At 42.5% G+C, this 22,035-nt stretch overlaps 1 long non-coding RNA gene across 1 annotated transcript; it reads left to right on the top strand.

Moving 5' to 3' along the window:
• Window positions 1–10,262: 10,262 nt before the first annotated feature.
• LOC142777048 (uncharacterized) lies at window positions 10,263–21,767 on the top strand. Its single transcript, XR_012887902.1, has 4 exons — window positions 10,263–10,305; window positions 12,760–12,824; window positions 15,446–15,518; window positions 20,944–21,767. It is a non-coding gene; the product is annotated as an uncharacterized LOC142777048 (long non-coding RNA).
• Window positions 21,768–22,035: the final 268 nt, after the last annotated feature.

The following is a 22,035-nucleotide window of genomic DNA, read 5'->3' as shown; positions in this document are numbered from 1 at the left end:
TTTTGCTATCTGCAGGCATGGCTTGTTTCTGGGATGGTAGTTGTACATCTGCTGGGAGCTCGACATCTCCAAGCAGTAATATGCGTGGCATCTCTGACAGCTGTATCTCGGAGGCGGTGGTGATTTCTGGCAAGAAAGTTCAGGAGCCGAGTTCTGGCGCAGATTCACGGGCCTGAACCACAAAGCCCACGTTGTGATCTGTTTCTGTGTTTTTTGCAGGTTGTCTAGCCCAGATGTCTCTAGATGTATTTGCAGGTCACTCCTGTATTCTAGTCTCGCTTTTAATTATCTATCTACTTCTTCTTCTGCCTCTCTTGAACTGCCCACACTAAAGTGCCGATTCCACTGCTATTGGTCATCGCAGTATCTATATATTAGGGGCAAAAAGACTGTCAGAATTTCGGAATGTTTCAAAAAATTATCCTTATGATGGCATTTATTAATCCCTCAAAATCGTGTGGTGAAGGTCCTTGAATTTGCTTCCTTAAATCCTGTACGAATCGTTTATTGGCCTGAATGCAAGTCGCTGCTTATTGAATTTTCGAGGGTGCAATTGATTGCAAAATGTGTACTTTTAATGCCACAGCTCATGCATTGCTCTATACTGGGAATATTTAAAATATCATCTATTGTGTTAAAAAATTATTTATGCATCACTTCTCAGAAATCTCTAGATAATCCCTAATTACGTAACTAATTTCAGTTCAGAATTGCAAGGGCTCTGACGCTACATGGACCGTGTTTCTAGTAGGCTTAGTATTAAACATGCTGAGTTGCTGTGTTCACTTCACTGTAAAGGATGGCAACAAAGTCAACCTAACGCCACCATGATACGCTGCTGCGAATCTCCGTGCTGTTCACCAATAGTCACTTTAAATCCCAGCGCTGATAACCCGTTGTTGCAGACCGGGGTCTACCCGATGCTTCCACGCTGACGTTGGTTGCTGGAAGGTCAGAGTTACGTCAGACCCGGTCTCTTGTGGTAGCGTGGCGTAACTTCGGGTGGAGGAAACGAATGCTGACAAGATGGGGATACAAAAAACAAACAGGTTTATTGCACTATTTACACTTACTTAAAGCACAGAGAGGTTAGGAGTTTCACAGACCACGAGTGTGGTGGTTGAACCGTTACGTGGTTCAGAGCAACGTTCAGCACTTTCAAGCGTCGTGTTAAGCCCTGTCGGGCTTCTTCTCTTTGACTGAAGCACCAATCACACACAAACACAAAATACTGCTTACCAGAGCATCAGTAAAATACACTCGGTCCGCCAAATAGTTATTGCACCTCCTGATGCAATGCTCCTGCAGTCCGAGTTTCACTGAGGAGAGGGGAAATAGGGTTCTTTCCCGGAATGATTTGGCGGTTCGGTTGCTTCTTTCTCTTTTACCTGGAAGGGCAGCCAAGGAGTAGAGACTTTAATTCCTTAGTCACTACCTGCACGATCGGGCTGCCTTGCCGTCTCCCTAAACAAGCCAACCTGGAGGAAATGCTTGTAGGGCTCACGGACCCTCTTGTAATCCTTTTGTCGCTCCCCGCCGCTGGACGCTGGTTCTGAGAGAACTGGGGTTCTGGGCATGGTAGCGCTGCCTGGCTACGTTTCTCAGGGACAGCATGGGTCCTTTTGATGAGGGTAACAACAGCTTCCTTCTCGCCAGATGAGTCACAGGGGGCAGCAGTCCCCGCTGCTGCTTGAAGTGGCGATGGAAGGGTCCGTAGTTGAATGCCAGGAACTCACCTTCACTTGTCGCATGGTCTGAGTAATTGCCGAAAACTTCGACAGCGTCTCTTAAACTCGATCACATGCACAAGCAAGCACTCGGTCTTCTTCGAACAAACCAAGCCTAAAAGAGGGATGGCAAACCAATTTTCATTACTAGCTTTAAACTAAAAGCTCATACTCAGAACTCTCAGCACTCACTTGTGCTGAGGAACTAGATGTTCTAGCTTACACATTTACATAATAAGTTGCAGGAAAAAAATTCAAATACCGATTTAGATACATTGTCAAGAGTACCTCTGAATAGCTTAGAAAGAGCGGCTGAGTGCGTCAGCATTTCCATTCAATTTGCTTTTGTTATGCTTAATGTCAAAATGATATTTTTGAAGAATCAAGCTCCACCTGACAAGGTGACTGTTCTTCGATGTCACAGTTAGCAGCCACGTAAGGGGACTATGGTCTGTCTCTTCTTTGAATTTAGCACTTCTGAGATAACACTGCAACTGAGGAATGGCCTACACAATGCAAGCGCACTCCTTTCCCGAAGCGCAGTACGTCATCTCTCGAGAGCCCGATTTCTGGCTCAAGTAGAGCGCATCATACTCGTTGCCACTGTCGTCCTGACATAGAACGGCACGTAGGCCTCGATCTCTCGCATTACACCGGACCGTGCATTCTCGGTCGTAATCAGAAGCCCTCAAAACCGGACGACGGTCAGTATTGCCTGTTCACTAAAGAAGGCTGCCTTCTCCTTTTCATTCATTACTGACTACTTTCATCGGTTCTGTCCCGCGGAGAGCATCGGTCAAGTACGCGAATGCTGAATAAACTCTGATTCAGCGAGCGCTACAATTGTCCTAACGTCTGTCTTTGTTTACGGCCGCCCATAACTGTCTATTACTGGGACATTAAGCTCACCAGCCTCCCAAAACCTTAGCTTACTCTGACCTACATTCCATGGTCTACCTCAAAGTCTAAGGAAAACTTAATGATCTGCTCGAATGATCACTTGATCGATTATTCTTGAAAGAAAATGTCAACAAAGCATAGGCGACAAGCGTTGCTTTCTAGCAGATTCAGTGGGTTAAAGCTACCTGTCTATGCTAACGCCTTCGATTGAAAAAGAAACACTGAGCTCTCCTGACTGTTTTCAATTAATCTCATTTCTTCAGCGTTGCAAAATACACAGCACTATTAACTGAATTAACACAAAACTGAATTAACTGAATTAACACAAAATTGCCAGCCATCTCGGCTCACTCAGCAAATGGAATCACTGCAGATTGTGCGCTCAGGCTTTCACAGTGTAGCTGCACGAGAAAGGTCCCCTTCTCCTGCACTCTTCCTCAGTTGTTATGTTGCAATCCAATGGCGAAGTCGGAGGAAGTTCTTTTGCTGTTTCTTTTTTTGAGCAAGTGTGTTTCAATCTCAGAGTGAAGGCGGGAGTCAAGTGTTCCAATGGAAGAATCGGAGTGGATTCAGAGCAGGAGTGACTTCGAGGAGCAGGAAAAGTTGCTCCGCCGAAATCTGCGAAGTGGAACGGAACTTGGAATGACCCAATCCCTTTTAATATGTTCGCCTACTTGGTGGCGCCGCCACTGTCGCGTGTTTCGCGAGAGCTCCGAGTCGGGAAGCTCCAGTTCCTGTACGAGTGGTTGATCGGATCGTGTCATTGACACTGAAACTGCTACGTACGAGTAGTAGCTCAGCAGAATTTGACAGTGAAATCAGTGGAATGGAATAACTACACTCGAAATATTCTGGGCAACTCAAGGACTTTGGCTTTCTTCTTGCTTCAATCTTTGCTCTGGTGGTGCGGACTGCGTTCCAATGGCATATCTAGAGGCGTTGCTCTACGCCAGTGTGAAGTGCTCGCTTACAGAGTCTATGCTGTTTCAACTCTGCCATTGGAATTCAACGTTACTTTGTCCCTTGTATCCGGATTGTGCTATGGCTCTTGTCATGACTACAGACTAGCCCAAGTCTCCACAAATGCTTTCATGGGTGGATAGCTCACTACTAGCTCAAGTCTCCACAAATGCTTTCATTGGTAAATAGCTCACTGCATTCATGTTACACAGAATATGGGCATTGATCTTCTCTGTGTTCAGGACACGTCACAGATGACCTAGAGAAAGTGCGGTGAATTGGGATTCATTTGGCTGATCTGTCAGTGTGACCCCTGATGTTTGAGATTTCTGGCTACGTCTTGCTAACTACAGCATCATAGTTCTGTGTGAGACCAATGTCTACCTTCCAGTAGTGGGTGTCACCTACTTTGGCCATCATTGGCAACTATTCATGCCAACTCGCAGCGTGGTTGAGATTCTCTGCCACCTCAGAATAGTTGGTGCCACCTGCGAGAAACATTTCATAGCCCCCCTTGACAAGCACCGTGTTGGGTGCTTTCACTGTGAGTGCTGAAGTAGAGTACCATGTTGGAATGAGTATATGCATGGAAGAAGTAGCCTTCACTTGTACGGGTCCTGTCGCCATTAGCAGAAATGTGCGCAATCTTGTGGCCTCTGGAACGGCAAAGCAGAGCGAAGACACCCTGCTTTGCCGAATTAAAGTGTCATTTCCTTTTACAGTACCTTTTGTTTCTGAACTATTACATCGCTCTAGTTTATGGATTATAGTACCATTTATTTCTATAAGGCATAGTTCCGCGATGAAATTGAAGCAAAAATACATAAGGAACAGAGGTGGAGACATAATTTTTGCACTAATTTTACAATCACATGCATTAATAAAACAAATCAAGACCAGTCAACAGCACATAAAAGCTGACAGTTGCACTGTTTTTTTGTCACGCTATACTTTAATGATGTTTTCTTCTCGGAACTCTTTCAGAAGAACACGCCCTTGTTTATATCTTCTGCAGTTCAATAAAGTAGCGTCGCATAACTTTTTTTGTGTGTGAAAAGTTGCTTGGTGTAAATACGTTGTGCAATTCCTTTTGCAGTTTAGACGTTAGTGCTTAGTCTGTTCACATTTTGGACTAGATGGGTTTCTTATTAGTGAATGATGCAAATGTAAGAGTAGCGAATGGCGTAGAATTGTTCTAGATGATTTAGTGTAGCGATTTTCTGGTGCTTCACTTTGTCCTATCATGCACATCTTTTTTCTTTTGTCATTCTAGCGGGGAGCAGGGAGCAACCCGCGGTGCCGATACCTTCCCAGTTATAGAAAGCGTGAGTGGCTTGGAAAGAAATTTGATCAATAATTCCTTACTAGTTTCAACATTAGTTTTATTCATGATGCAGGTTTATGAGCATCATTGAAGGAGCATTGCCAAGAAAAACAAGACCGGCTGTACAAAGTATTCACCTAATACAGTTGCCTCTTGGTGCAACAGTCTAATAAGCCGGCAATAAATGTCAAAATTAAAACCATTGTATGTTGTGAAAAGCCAAATGCACACGCTAGTGCAGCTGGATGATGATTGAGTATTGAAGCTTGAAACTTGAAGACTCTCTGATGCACGTGCATGCACACGCACGCGCATATGCTCACACACACAGTGTGGGGGACATATGTCCAAATGCTGTTTCATTTCTGTGTGACAATTTCATTCAGGGTCGGAAAAACCAATAATTCTGCAGTGCTTGAGCTGGTAGGGAAAGAGGTTGAATTTTTCTTGGAAGGCAGGAGCATTGATCACAGACACATTAGACAGCTGCACAAAATAGGGTTCATAGTTCTAGCACCTTTAAATATTACTATAAATGTTACTCATTTAATTATTATCCATTGTTCAATGCACACACTGACAAATATGAACATATTTGGCTCGATGACTTCAAACTGTGGCTGCAGTAACAAAACTAGCATGATGAACAGTGAAAGCATAACGGAGGTCATGAATTGCACGCAGCTTCTATGAGATAATCCAACATTAAGCATTTATAGACCATGCACAAAAGGTGGCCACGCATGTCTGGTTGTTCAACGTTTGCACCTTCTGGTGCTGGTGCTTTTTGCAACCATCTCACAATCCTGGTGCTAAACAGTCATCTTGTTGCTCCCACGACATTTACTAAAAGAGCAGGCATTCTTCACCTATGTTCCCCCTTGTCCTTCCTCGTACATTGACAATATTTGTACTTTATATGAAAGCTTTTAAGGAAGGTGACTGCAAATTTTCTTTATAAAGACTACACAATAAGTGGTAGCATGGATGCTAGGTGGTCAGCCTTTGCTAGGCAGTCACCTTTGTCACCACTCTTTCACTATTTGCGTGACCTGGAGTACAGAATTTCAGAAACAAACCACACGTTGTTTAAATGCAAGTCATGACAGTCTAAGACATGTTAAGTTTCAGTACCGCTGGAGCACTGATTTCCGTCAACCATAGCTCTCCCCTTGCATAATGGAACTCATGATTACAGAGAACCAACTCATTGCAGAGGGCCAAGATGTTGTAGCTAATGATAAGGTCTATGATAACAATATCATTGGCCCCGATCTATATGCCCCGCCACGGTGGTCTAGTGGCTAAGGTACTCGGCGGCTGACCCGCAGGTCGCGGGTTCGATTCCCGGCTGCGGCGGCTGCATTTCCGATGGAGGTGGAAATGTAGGTCCGTGTACTCAGATTTGGGTGCACGTTAAAGAACCCCAGGTGGTCGAAATTTCCGGAGTCCTCCACTACGGCGTCTCTCATAATCAAATGATGGTTTAGGGACATTAAACCCCACAAATCAATGCCCCGATCTATAACAACCTGTCATGTTTTTACATTATTAGAATAGCCTGCTTAATCTCAGCTGTGTATGTATTTCTCTCTGGAAGTATCTTTGTACTCATGTGCATTTTTTAAAAGACATGAAGCCGTGAGGACAGGATACAATGTCCAGGCGTTTTCGTGGGATACCACTGAATGTTGTTCAGTGGTAATTGTGAGGGATTTCTGAAGGCCTGACAAATCTAGGTTGAACGCGAAAATGGCCAAGATGGGAACAGTGCACACGAACTCAAGATTCTAAGAAAAGGAGACTGATTATGTACTTTTCATGAAACACATTGATGTGCACTGATATTTGGGGGTTCATCTTTCATTTGTTCAAAACCACCGGTTACTAGATAAACTAGAGATTGCTTAGAACACATTTATTTGTCAGTTTTGATCATATGGTGTCTTTTATGTGTTTGTGGTGCCTGTCAGTGGGCATTTGCCTAGACATGTCCATCACATGACTTCTCAGCAGGTGTCCTTGAAAATAATTGTGCCCCCAATGATACTGCCTGCTAAAAGTGTTTGTTTTACACAAAAGCAACCTATTGTAATAGTTCATAAAAGTTACCAGGGAAATCCCAAAGGTTGGGCAGCTGACCATTGCTCCCCATTTTTTTTCTTAAAGTTTTTGTGTATAATAAAACCTAATTTATACTTTCCCTAAACCGGGGACCATACAGTTTACTTAAGTGACATTTACACTCGATGCCTTCTCCAACCTATCGGTTATCTACACAACAACCATGTTAGCACTTGAGTTTACTAATATAAACCTAATACAATGTAAAAGGGAAGCAGTGAAAAAATGCAAAACATTTGGCTAGTGTTCACTTTTGACCAAGTGTATTGTGGAAGGGACACGTTTTAGATTAAAATGTTAAAGGGCTCGCAGTTCCTGCAAACTGTGCTCTCTGTATATTCATGTGGTGTTTTTTCTATTCTGGGAATTTTTGAGGCGATTAGCTTTGTAGCTATTAATGAGGATATTGTCGTTGGTGTAGCATAGCATTTTAGCTCAGCAGTTTGATCAGTGTGCTGGCTATCTGGCCATTATATATAGATGAGCAATTTTCAGTCTTTGCCGCTGCTTCTTTGCATTTCATAGAGTATCAAGGAAAGGAGGCAAGACTTTAGCACAAATAACTGGCAGAGTGAGGTACTCATGTCAAATCCATTCCTGCTTTTGACATGCCTGGGAAGTTGATGAAAAGATCGTCATCATCATCATCAGCAGCAGCAGCCTGACTACGTCCATTGCAGGACAAAGGCCTTTCCCATATTCCGCCAGTTAACTCGGTCCTGTGCTTGCTGCTGTCAATTTATACCCGCAAACTTTTTAATCTCATCTGCCCTCCTAATCTTGTCTCCCCCTAAGCCGCTTGCCTTCTCTGGGAATCCAGTTAGTTACCCTTAATGACCAGCGGTTATCCTGTCTACACGCTACCTGCCCGGCCCATGTCCATTTCCTCTTCTTGATTTCAACTATGATATCTTTAACCCTCGTTTGTTCCCTAATCCACTCTGCTCTCTTCTTGTCGCTCAAGGTTACACCTACCATTTTTCTTTCCATTGCTCCCTGCGTCGTCCTCAATTTAAGCTGAATCCTCTTTGTAAGTCTTCAGGTTTCTGCTCCGTAGCTAAGTACCGGCAAGATACAGCTGTTATATACCTTCCTCTTGAGGGATAGTGGCAATTTACCTGCCATAATTTGAGAGATGAAAAGATAGAAGAGGCTATTACATGGCCCTATTGTGTACTGTGGTTGCTTGTACGGGTACCCAACAAGTAGTCTTTTTTCAGGTGGAAGATCTTGCAGAGTGGGGGAGATCAATGGCGGCTGGCTCAAAACAGTGAGTGAATTTTTATGAATGTTGGCTTAATGTTCACAATGTGCTTTGTTGTCATTGTATTAATGCAAACTAACGGGCAATAAAACCAAGAGAAGTACCTATAGGGGATGTTATTAGTAGTGATTGTAATGGAAATGTGAAGAAAGAAAAGTGGACGAACTAACTTGCTGCCAGCAGGATCTCAACCTGCGGCCTTCAAATAGCGCCTCCGATGCTCTACTACAGATGCGGTGTCAGTCTTTCCCCTGTCCACTTTGCAGGCTATATAAGTACATTTAAACATGGGAGTGTTGATCAGCGCCGCCCGTTGTCATTGCGGCGAGTGTGGTACACTCTTTTTGCATGTTGTCATCACGTAGCACGTAATCTTTTTACGAACTGGTAGCTGACCAGTAACCCCGCGTATACTACCTGAAGGCATTAAGCTTGAGCCTGCCACAATAAGACCCTCATCATTAAAGAAGGGGAGAAGTGAAAGTCTTCTTCGAAGGTCGCAGGTTCGGATCCCGCTGGCAGCAACTTATCATTTCATCCACTTTTCATTCTTGATATTTTCATTACAATTACTTGTGATAACACCCCCTATACTTCGGTTGGCATCATTGTGTGTTAGTTCTCATTAATATTGGGTCTAACAAAGAAAAGGAGCCCTTAAACTTGCACTTATTTTCCTCATTTGTTGTCATTGGGAATTCTGTGCCACTGCATTATAGAAGGCCCTATTGGCCACCTTAACTGCAACTCTGCTGTGTTCTAGCCCATTTAATTTTATACATTGAGGTAAAGACAAAGGTGAGATGTAGTGGACTTTATGAAGTGTTAGCCCCAAATACAGCAGTACTAAACATTGTGGAAGGGTTTGGTCAAGTCAGTCTTGTAGGTAGCAAAATATGGGCAATTGTAATCAATGTTCTGCATATCTCTATTACTTGCCTAATTTTTCTTTTTGGTAATGCAGTGTAATTTAATCATTCTTTACATCAATCACTTGCATGTTGCCATTTATTTTATTGACAAGAAGCTCGAATTGCTTCAACTACGCAGTGACTGCTATAGGACATGTTGGGGTTGAGGATGACCCGTCGCCATTGCGCGGGCTTTTCCACCTATTTCTGCCGTCCACATGTCCTAACATGCCTCTCCTCCCTCAGAGGTCCATCGGCGCTAGGGGAGTGGGAGTGATGTTAAACCCGTCTCACCTGGTAGCGGATGTTGACTGTGGCATTGTGCAAAGTCTCCTGAGACATTTCCCGCGCGCTGCGGGAGTGGGAAACTTTCTGGGCAACGAAATGTGAGCACGCATTTCTTTCTGGTCTGTCGACTCTCTTTGTTTGGAGCTCGCTCGGACTCGCCAACGCTGCCTTGCGCCCCCTGCGAACGCTTACCTTTCGTGGCTCCTTTCAGGAGAAATTTTCTGTCAAGACTCTCTTTTTTTCAAAGTAATTTTTATTAATTTTTCGAGTAGTTTTGAGCTGGAAATGGTTGAATGGCTTTTTTTCCCTTTGTGTTCTTTTACCTTGTGGGTGCAGCCATGTTGCATTTATTCGGCACAGTTTTTTTTTTTTTGCATCTTATCGCTCCATCGTATGTTAACCCGCATTGGCGCTACAGAGCCATCTGCTTCAGTGAATGGCAGTGGAGCACACAATCTTTCAGCACACTGTAAAACATTCTGGGCTTATTGAAGGATTAATCGAATTTTGCATTTATAGGGTATCTTAAGATGCAACTGGAACACAATCGCAGCTGATGGTCTTTGGCAGACATCCTGTTCTTCATTTGATATGGTCTAATGCTGTTGTGGATAGGGGGCGTGTTTATAAAGCTTCATTTCGTTTGATGTACAAGCTACTTGTATTTGCACATATCTTCCAAGGTATCAAACAGGATGTAAAAGTTGGCAGCAGTGAGCGTTAGTGAATGCAGTCGTTTTTGCTTCATCACTTACTCTGTGCAGGAACCCAGGCGTGGCTGTTGGAGGCTCCTCTAATAACAATTTGGTGAGTTCCAAAATGACATTGGTTTGTAATCTTATGAACCTACTGCAGCAGCTTATATTGGGTTGCGAGTCTCAGCGCGAGTGTGCCAGAGCAAGTAAAATTTTAGTGAATCCGTGCTCGAGTGAAGTATGAAAAATGTATATTTTTTCAGGTGCGAGCCTAAGTGAATTAAGGTTAACTCTGTGAATTTTTACATATAACACTGCCTAATTCATGGTGCCGGAATCAATGCGATGTAACACATCATGCTCATCGCACAAGTGAGCAGCTTATGCTTATTTTTATTGAGCTGTGCACCACAACCAATGTGCAGCGGGATGGCGGAAGCCTCATCGGGTGAGTCTCCTTTGGTCACCTGCACTGCAAAAATCGTACATTCTCAAACGAATAAAAAACTGCAATGCACAACACACGCACATGCCCTCAAGCAAATGTATATATGTGATTTCGTAGTGCAGAAACAGCGACCTTTCTCTCATCCCTGTCTTTCCTGCCCTTCTCATCTACCAATGACTCGTCTCTGTAGTTGTGGAATGAAAGTGGGGAAACGCTCTCCGAGAAGCTCGAAACATTTGATTGTGTGCACATAACGTATGGTACGTGTTCACCTTTGCTTCCAAGGTCAGACGATGCTCCAGCGTTGCGAGAAAAGAACAAGATCGGTACCTGCCATGACAGCATTTTTCTTTAATTTCTCTCAACCTTAGTTAGAGATGAAACGTGGTGGCTTGGGCGGTCTCTCTGTCACTTGGGGGACACGGGGTTGTCCGTTTAGTAATGGTGCTGCAAGAGGTGTCTCTTATAAGCAGGGTACCTCATATGCATTTTCTTATCAACACATACTTTATTGTAGTCACACTGGTGTCGTTTATGCTCATTTGTCTCTTCTATCAGTGTCTCTCATAAAGGGGTTCGGCTGTATCTATAATTCGGTCTGTGCAAGGAACATCGTAAATTCTGAATATCTGCTTGTAATTTTTTTCTTTGTTTACACTCATTTACTATTTTACAGTATGGTGACAATAGGCACCTCTGTTTGATGAAATAACACTCGTGGATCTAATTAAACTTTCATTACAAGGGCCAACAGTGCGAAAATCCAGTGATCTTGTGAGGGATAAGAACTGCACTACTGTTGTTGCTTCATCTAATTAGTAGTAACTCAAACCTCGATATAACGAAATATCTGTTATAACAAAGTACGGTATGAAGAATAGTCTTGAAATAGATAATAAGCGTTGGGAATATACCTTTATAACCAATTTTAGCATATAACAAACTTCCTTTTGCATAAGTTGCAACTTTGTTATAGTGAGGTTTCAGTGTACATCATTTGTAACTTATTTTTTCATTCCAGTTAGGCAACAGAATCAGAACACGGGCTAGTTGCTTGTGCATGGTATAACTTACGTTTTATGCACGAAGAGACACAAAGGAACCCAGAAAAAGCGTTTGTCCTGTGTTTTTTTTTTGTTTGTTTGTTTCTTCGGGCGCTAAAACCGCAGTTATGCTAATTATGTAGCTTAGGCTTGTATATTACCATTTATTTGTTTTTACCTGTCTTAGGATGAAGAGTTCAGAATAACTCGGGCAATTTATTCATTGTGACATTGAGGGGACGTATTACCCTAAAAATAATAGCATTTGCTTGTGCAGTATTCAAGGTATAAAACATTATTTACTCACATATCACAGTAGAATCCTCCCTGCCTTAAAATAAAAAAAACATTCAAAAGAGGCATACAGGGTATGTATTTTGTGTTATTTTGCTCCTTTTTTTTTTTTGAGAGAACGGGTCATCACATAAAGGGTCTGCAAGTGCATTCGCATGATTTTCTTATTATTCTTTGGTTTTTTTGTGGGCAGATAGGTCACCTGTGTCAAATAGTATTACTTGTTGCTCTAGGCATGTGCAGAGTTCTGTTGTCAAGCTGATGGCTGCTTTTGTGAATATGTATATTTCATGCAATTTTTTTTTCGATTGTAGTTTGTGAATGTCAATTTAGCACTACCGCTGTTATGCCCAGCGCGAGCAGGACCTCATCAGGAGGCAAACCACCTCCTTTTGTCCTAACCGCAGGCAATGCAATTGTATTGTTCAGAAAATGAAATGAATAAAACAATAAAAAAATTGCATGAAACATTGTTTCACTCTATTATTACTTGGGTGGAAGAACAGATGAGAGTATAAACCATTGTCTACGTTTTTATTTTGCTCCTTATGTTCAAGATAAAGGGTTACCACATCAACTGAACCTCGTTGCACTAAATGATTTGTTCAAGCAATTGACGTTGCCTACCGTGATGGCATCGCACAAAGCAGAAAAATAAGGAAAGCATTTCTGTAGTATAGCTACTGTTCAGGCAGTTTTGTGGACACTAATACAGTCTTGCCTGTTGCTGTACTTCATGTGACCTGACTTTTGAAAGTTTGCATGCTGTGCTATATTTCAGGATGACATCCTTACGGGAATCGAAATGGCTGTAGACCAGTTCCACAGGGATTGGAAAGAAGTTAGGTAAACATCATTGAAGTTTTTACTTTCTCAGCGATAGCTGTATGAGATCAGTACAACCCTTTTTGGTACCGTAGTAGTCTGCCACTGCAAGTGTCCAAAAATAAAGTTAAATAAGAAAAAATAGCCAGGATGGAACAGAGTTTGAACCTGGGCTCTCTCTGTGGCAGCCCAGTATTCTACTGTTTTATCACGAATATTTGTCCAAGAAACAGGAGTGCCACAAGGCGGTGTATTGAGTTGCACACTTTTCATAGTTAAAATGAATTCCTTATGCTCGTCTCTCCCACTCAGTATTTTTGACTGCACATATCTTGATGATGTTCAGGTTTGTTTCAAATCGTGCGACCTTTCAATGTGTGAATGTAGGGTTCAACTAGGTTTGAACAAGGCTTCTAAATGGCCAGATAAGAATGGCTTCGAACTCAATGCGCAAAAGAGCACTTGCATCTTATACTGTCGAAAGAGGCGCCTCCATCCCAACCCCAACATTGACTTGCATGGTTAATTTCTGTCTGTGAAGACGACGCATAAATTTCTAGACTTAATATTAGACACAAAACTAACCTTCATCCCATACATCAAGTATTTAAAAGACAAGTGCTTAAAAACCATGAATATTTTGAAAGTTTCGTCACGAACTACGAGGGGCAGTGACAGCAAATGTCTGATGAATTTATATAAAAGCCTTGTACGCACGCATCTAGACTACAGTGCTATAATCTATCAGTCTGCGACACCATCAGTAGCCTTAAAGATTCCGGACCCTGTCCACCATTTAGGCATTCGCCTCTCTACGAGTGCTTTTCGAACTAGCCCCGTAGAGAGTCTGTACGTAAAATCAAATGAATGGCCGCTCCATCTGCAGAGGTGTTATATGTCCTTTGCATATTATCTCGAGGTTAACGTAGACTAGGAACATCGAACTCACTCTACAATTAATGATCTGTCCAATTCTGCCTTGTTTAATAACCATCCTTCGCTTAGACAGCCCTACTCACTCCGTGTCATGAGGCTTGCTCAGGAAACAGCTGTGCCACTTGGAGAACACGGTTTGATGGCTCCAGCAGTATATGTGCCACCATGGAAATGGCTAGTTTTGCAATCTAACTTTCGTGGAATTCACTGAACACGCGCCTACTGCAGATATCCGCACACACTTTCTCAAACTCCAACACAAGTACACTTGCCCAGAATTTTTCACAGATGCTTCGAAATCTCACACTAGTGTGTCCAATGCAGCAGTTGACCAATCCTTTTCTAACTCCGGTATTCTGCACTCCGAAACAAGCATCTTCATCGCAGAGGCTCACGCGGTATCTGTGGCCGTCAAGCATATTAAGTAACTGCAACTACAACACGTGGTAATATACACAGATTTGCTGAGTGTAGTAACGGCTTTGAAAACTCTGCGAAAACATAAAAATCCTGTCCTTGTGTCACTGTACTCTCTGTTATGCAAGATCAATGCTCTCGAACGACATGTTGTAGTGTGCTGGATGCCAGGGTGCCGCGAGATCACTGGAAACGTGTTGGCGGATCAGCTTGCCGCATCTTCTCAAAACAACGCTGCCACCAATACATTCATAGCTGTCCCTGCACTTGATCTCAAAACTTTCCTATGACGGAAGCTCGGGCCGTGCTGGCAGCGCCTATGGGATAGGCAAACAGAAAACAAACTACATGTTATCAAACCGAGAATCGGAAATCGGCCAACAGTATCCAAGTCACGCTACACACAAGTCACATTTGCAAGACTACAGATAGGACACACACACTCGACACATTCATACCTCTTGTCTGGTGGCTATGCACCTTTGTGTGAGAGATGTTGAGAATCACTCACGGTTCTCCACATCCTCGCCCAATGCAGTGATTTAGATGCTCTCAGAAAGAAGCACTTTTTATTGCCATACCCATCAATGTTCATCGGTAGAGAACCCCTTTTTATACATAAATCATTGCTGGCATTTTCAACAGATGTACGTACTTTTAACGTCATATACCCAGGCGCTCTGTAGCATGACCTCTGAGGAGAGGTCGCTGCCGCGGTGGCTACATCTCCATCACTGTCTATCACCTTTTGCCATTCACTCTCACTGCACATATTTCACATCAATGTCATGGTTTTAATGCTTTTATGTTTTTGCCTGTATCAGATAGAGGAATTTTAAAGCCCTTTTACAGCCACCTATCATAATCATTGTTCGCATCACTTGTCCATTGACCTGGCGCTCTTTGGCCATCAAATGGCCCTTGCGCCAAAATACATCACACATCATCATTATCAGCTCAGTGAGCGCAGCTAAATATTTCACTAGTTCAGGAGGCAAAGTGGTGATGAGGAGGAGGGTGTAACTAGAATTGCTGGTAGCTGCCTTGATGCACTGCCCACTGCTTAATTCGTTGTGCAAATAGTTAATGACAATGTAGCCTAAATGCTGACAGCATTTTAAAAACACCCAGGGTCTTTGATACCAAAGTGATGGGGTGCTTCTGCCATTGACTCCGCCCCCCCTCCTTCGCATTTTCTTCTTAAAGTACTCGCCTTTGCTTTCTCATTTAGGCTGTAAGCAATCAATATCTGTAAAGAAGTCATTCATGTGTTCACACCACTGTTACAGGGAAGTGCTTCGAAGAATGTACCCAGGCAGAATTCTGGAATCTTCAGGAAATGTCGTGGAATAGTGCACTAAAGTGAGTGCACTAAAGTGAGTGCCCAGTGCGGCTCGTATAAGTTGCATCAATCTTGTAGGTGTATTATCAAGTGTTTCACAGTTTGTTGAACATTTGTTATGAGTCGCACTGTTAAATGCACAATGTTAGTCGCATATGAGAACCATTGAAGCGGTTAACTGAAAATAATGAGCTCGCGGTACTTTGTTGTAAATATAGCTTTCTTTGAGTCTTGCCTAAAAAAACTGCTTATTTTTCCAGTGTGTGGTGTAATTACATTAATGCAGTGATGGAAGTGCTGCTGGGATTGCTCCAAACTGCTCCAAAAGAGAAATGCTGCTCCAAAGTGCAATATTTGCTAGTAACTGCTCCAAACCTGCTCTGAAAGGATGCTAGCAAACTAAAAAAAAGTTGACCATAGGACCATATTGTGAGCCTAAGTGAAACCAAAAGCAAGCTGTATACACTATCATCCTGGTATGCTACTCAGTGGCGTAAATCCAGAAAAATCTCAAGGAGCAACGCATTTCAGGTCATGGTAGTCAATTGATATTTTTATTAAAGGGGATATTAATATTTTTGTATATATATTTATATAAGATATAAATCATGCTTTCGAATAAAATTAAAAAAAACGAGCATAGGGTCCAAGCTCGAGCAGTTGAATGGATCCATTCAGTTTATTTTTTTCACCTTTATTCGATTTCCATAGTTCGCACAGCTGAGAGGCATTTAACACAGGTACGCAGTAAAAGATAAAAAGCCTTTTAAATAGTTGATTATGCTATACTTAACTGTTCACTCAATTATATCACATGCTAAAGCGTAATCTCAAGTGGGACACTTGCAAGGGTTGTCCTCTCCAGCCTGAACACCAGAAAAGTCCGAACTCTCTTGACCCTTGATCCCCCCCTCCCACTCATGATTTAAGCCAACTATACTGCTTGTATACTAGCCTAATACTAGAATATGGTATGTTTAATAATAAATATAAATATTTATGAGATACTCTAGTAATGTTTTAGACTTAGTAGTCGTTGGGAACATGCATCTGCTCCGAAAACATCAATTAGAACCCTAAGCTATAGCATTGTTTTCTGCTCCGAACGCACTTAAGGCTGCTCAAAGCACCATTTCTTCTGCTCCAGAATCTGCTCCTAATAGCAAAATGTCACTTCCATCACTGTTAATGCAAGTTTACCTATTGTTGTTCTTATGTGGATAGTACTAGTACATGTATAATGCCTTGTGTATCCCTTTCTGTTAGGTTTTCATTTTTACTGTTCGAGGTATCACAATAATAGTGAAGATGTATCTCTTCCATCAATGTTCAAAGTCAATCACATCACTCTGTACGCCACGGTGACAAAGCCAACATGTACTAGGGGGTGCCCAAATACATGCCCCAATGACTGTTCCCTCTGATCAACAGAAACACACCTCAAACGTGCTTTCGCAAGTATATTCGCTACAAGCAATTCATGAGCCATAAAACATGTAGACTGTTTGACATCACTTTCGAGGAAACTATTCCTGAATGGTAGCATGCTTTGCAAGTTAATTCATTGCAACTCGTATAACAGTGCTAAAATGCGGTTATGTCCATATCGATGTCACTTTGTGCCATTTCATGCTGATTGATATTTTCTTTGTTTAAATTTTTTTCCTTATCTGCTGGCACTTTGTACATATATGCAAGACCGCAATCTCTACTCTCTGTCTTTGTGTTCCTTTCTACCTTTTGGCATTCTTACATGAGTTGCTTTCAGGAAAATATGGTGATTAAGGTAAGAGGAGAGCGTAAAGAAATGCATAGTTATTGCAACAGCTTAATTTCAACATGTCTGATCAGGTGAAAGCGTGAATGATTGCATTAGCCTCTGTGTAACTTCTGTGAGACAGTTGCACTCACTTCTGTGAGAGCTGCCCATCGGTCTGGTTTATCTAATGGCAAGCTTGGTTACTGGCATCACTCTCACTTCTTATCAATACTGGACTTTGGACTCCCACTTTTTTGAAGATCATCATCAACCTGACTACGTCCACTGCAGGACAAAGGCCTCTTTCATGTTCTGTCAGTAAACTCGGTCCTGTGCTTGCTGCTGCCAATTTATACCCGCAAACTTCTTAATCTCATATGCCCACCTAATCTTCTGTCTCCCCCTAACCCGCTTGCCTTCTCTAGAAATCCAGTTAGTTACCCTTAATGACCAGTGGTTATCCCGTTTATGTGCTACATACCCAGCCGATGTCCATTTCCTCTTCTTGATTTCTTTCAACCATAATATCCTTAACCCCGGTTTGTTCCCTAATCCACTCTGCTCTCTTCTTGTCTCTTAAGGTTACACCTACCATTTTGCTTTCCATTGCTCGCTGCGTCGTCCTCAATTTAAGCTGAACCCTCATTGTAAGTATCCAGGTTTTTGCTCCATAGCTAAGTACCGGCAAGATGCAGCTGTTATGTACCTTCCTCATGAGGGATAGTGGCACTCTACCTGTCATGATTTGAGAGTGCTTGCCAAATGTGCTCCACCCCATTCTTATTCTTCTAGTTACTTCAATCTCGTGGTTCGACTCCGCGGTTATTACCTGCCCTAAGTAGACGAAGTCTTTTACAACATGAAGTGCACTATTCCCTATCTCGAAGCGCTGCTCTTTTCCGAGGTTGTTGTACATTACTTTCGTTTTCTGCAGATTAATTTTAAGACCCACCTTTCTGCTCTCCTTGTATAACTCCGTAATCATGAGTTGAAATTCGTCTCCTGAGTTACTCAGCAATGCAATATCATCGGCGAAGCGCAGGTTACTAAGGTACTCTCCATTAACTCTTATGCCTAACTGTTCCCATTCTAGGCCTCTAAAAACTTCCTATAAGCAAGCGGTAAATATCATTGGGGAGATTGTATTCTTCTGCCTTACACCCTTCTTGATTGGTATTCTGTTGCTTTCTTTATAAAGCACTATGGTAGCTGTTGATCCCCTGTAGATTTCTTCCAGGATGTCTACATATGCTTCGTCGACGCCCTGATTCCGCAGTGTCTGCATGACTGCTGATATTTCTACTTAATCAAACACCTTCTCGTAATCTATGAAGGCTATTTATAGTGGTTTGCTATATCCTGAGCATTTCTCTATTACCTGATTGATAGTATGAATGTGGTTGATTGTTGAGTAGCCTGTTCGAAATCCGGCTTGTTCCTTCGGTCGATTGAATTCTAATGTTGTAGTAATTCTGTAAATTACCTTTGTATTCTGTATTTACTTTTGTAAATAGCTTGTATACTATGGAGAGCAAGCTGATCGGCCTGTAATTTTTCAAGTCATTGTCATCTCCTTTCTTATGTTTTAGGATGATGTTAGCATTCTTCCAATATTCTGGTACTCTTCCCGTCAAGAAACACCTTGTAAACAGGGTCGCTAGTTTTTCTTACACAATTTATCCTCCCTCCCTTAGCGGATTTGATGTTGCCTCATCATCACCAGCAGCTTTGCCTCTTTGCATGCTATCCAAGACTTTTCTGACTTCTTCTATCATTACTTATGGAGTGTCATCTGGGTTACTTCTAGTTCTTATATTAAGGTTGTGGTTGTGGCGGCTACTGTACAGATCTTTGTAAAACTCCTCCAGTAATTTTACTATGCTATTCATAATGGTAGTTACTTTGCCTTCCTCGTACCTTAGTGCATACGTCTGGTTTTTGCCTACCTCAAGTTTTCTCTTCACTGCTTTGGCGCTTCCTTTGTTCTTCAGAGCGTGTTCAATTCTCTCCATGTTATACCTTCTTCGATTGAATACCTTATGCTTATTAATCAACTTCGAAAGCTCTACTAACTCTACTTTGTCTGTTGTACTTGAGGCGTTGATGCTTTGATGCTTCTTAATGAGATTCTTCGTTTCCTGGGGCAGCTTGCGAGTGTCCTGTCTAAATACAGTACCTCCAACTACCACTGCACATTCCGTAATGATACTCGTCAGATTATTATTCATTGTGTCAATGCTAAGGCTGTTTTTTTCTATAAGGGCCGAGTACCTGTTCTGAAGCGAGACTCTGAATTCCTGTACTTTCCCTCTCGGTGCTAGCTCATTGATTGGCTTCTTGCGTATCAGTTTCTCTCGTCCCTTCTTCAAGTCTAGGCGAATTCTGGACCATACCATTGCATGGTCACTGCATCGTACCTTGCCAAGCACTTCCGCATCCTGCACGATGCCTGGGTGTACACTCAGTGTAAAGTCTATTTCGTTCTTATTTTCGTCATTGCGACTCCTCCATGTCCACTTACGGTTCCCTCGCTTTCGGTAGAAGGTAATCCGTAAATTATTGCGTTCTGCAAATTCTACTAGTAGCTCCCCTCTTGCATTTATTTTCACAACCGATGTCATATTCTCCTACTGCCTCGTCTCTAGCCTGTTTCTTCCCTACTTTTGCATTGAAGTCTCCCATCATACTGTGTTATTACCTTACTCATTGCCGATTTCACGTCTTTATAGAAGCTTTGAACTAATGCGTCATCATAGCTGGATGTAGGCACGTAAGCCTGTACCACCTTCATCTTGCATCTCTTATTGAGTTTAATTACGATACTTACCACCCTTTCATCAATGCTATAGTATTCCTCTATGTTGCCATGGCTATGTTTCTGTGGATAAGGAACTCCATTCCCAATTCTCTTCTGTCAGCCAAGCCCGGATAGCAAAGGACGTGCCTGTTCTGTAATACTGTGTAGGCCTCATCTGTCCTTCTAACCTCACTGAGACCTATTACATCCAATTCAATGCTGTCTAGCGTTAAACGTTGCCAAGTTCAGGTTCCAATGGCGGCCTGTTCGGATTCAGAGATTCTTAGCACCCTCTGCTGCGTTCCAGATCTGACTGCGGCCATAGTCAGTTGCATCGCAGCCACTGGTGACTGAGGGCCATGAGTTAATTGACGTATGCATGTAGGAGGTAGTGGCCAGATACTGCACCAGGGTGGCTAATCTTTCTTCGGTGAAGGAGTGTGTTACCGGCGGTGGTCACCGGTGAGGCCACACCCCAGACCTCTTAATACAGTTCCATCTCCAGGCAGACTTTTTTTAATTCGGTTGGGAACTGCGCGGCACCGGCATTCGAACCACGGACCTCTTGCATGCGAGGCTTATGTTCTAACCACTACGCCATCGCTGCCTTTGAAGATTATTAAATACAATACATTATGCTTGCTTAATTTTTTGGCTACTTTGGGTGTCACCGCTGCTAGTGTAAACACTTTCAAGGATGACTTTGTAATTGCACCATTAAAAAAAAGTCCTTCAGTTTGATTGTTCAACCTTTAAGTGCATTTTAAGTTTGCCACTGTGTAAGTCCTTGCAGAATAATATTGATACGCAACAGCCGTACATACATACATAAAGAGCAAAGATAGTATCATCGCTTTACTAACGCTCATAATAAATAACACATTTACAGGTGCAAGAAGTGAAATGTTCCTATTGACAAGATCTACAACAAGACACAGAGGGACAAGTTTCGTTGGGCCATAGAGATGGGAGCTCCCGATTACAAGTTTTGAGCAGAGGCCTGTCTAATAGCCACTATCATGTTGATCCCATTGGGACTGAAGTGACAAGCAGCTCCTGCCCTCCTAGGTTTGAAGTGCTGGCCATGCCAGACATTGGGTTCCCCCACAGTTCAACTCACTTAGGCACCACCAGAGGAGGAAGAGCAGAGAGGGGCAGAGCCCTTCTTCCCACTCCTGTTCCCACCAGCCATCTTCTCACTGTCCCGTAGCGTTGGAAAGGGAAACTGCATCATAGCCAGATTATTTTATTTCAGGTGTGTCTGTCTGCTCAACGTGATGTTGTTTGTTTGACCTCACTATCTTTCTTCCCACCCATCATCTGACCATTGCCTCTTGTTTTTCTTCTCTTGCTTGCTGTGTGTGTTATCAGGGGAATAGAACCTCACTATCTTTATTCCCACCCTTAATGTGGCCATTGCCTCTTGTTTTTATGGTTGCAAACCCTTTGGTATGCTGCATGCATGTAAAACAATTTTGACTTCCTCCTGTGTTGTCTGTTGCCTTGACTGGAGGCAAAATGTCCAAAGTACACATTGTCAGTATTATGTTGTGTTGTTTTTGTGTGCATGCATGTGTGTAAGTGCAGATATTTCATCTGGCCTTATCAAAGCAGCCCCACTGTGAATGCTGTTGCAGATTGCTTTCTGCATGGATATTAAAATATTTGACCACTAGAAACAAATACGATCAAGGCAGCATTGTAAGAATTCTGGCATGGCACGATTGTGGTGTGCTTCAAATTATGTTCAATATTGGGAGCAAAGCAGAGTATCAATACATAGTCAAGCAGTTACCGAAGCAGCCTGCATTGGTATGATTATTGCAGACAAAAGTAATGAACCTTGAGCCTCGTGGCATCTGCAAAGTATGTAGTAAGTTTCCAGTTTTATTTTATGTTCATTCTAGTAATATGGTTGCACAAGATTTTAGGTACAAGTGCCATTACTATCAGCATATGAAACCTTACACCAAACTCGCAC

This window comes from Rhipicephalus microplus, chromosome X (genome assembly GCF_043290135.1).
Source record: "Rhipicephalus microplus isolate Deutch F79 chromosome X, USDA_Rmic, whole genome shotgun sequence".
Taxonomy (NCBI): Eukaryota; Metazoa; Arthropoda; class Arachnida; order Ixodida; family Ixodidae; genus Rhipicephalus; species Rhipicephalus microplus.
Note: the sequence above shows the minus strand (reverse complement) of the source record. Positions and strands in the feature narration are given on the sequence as shown.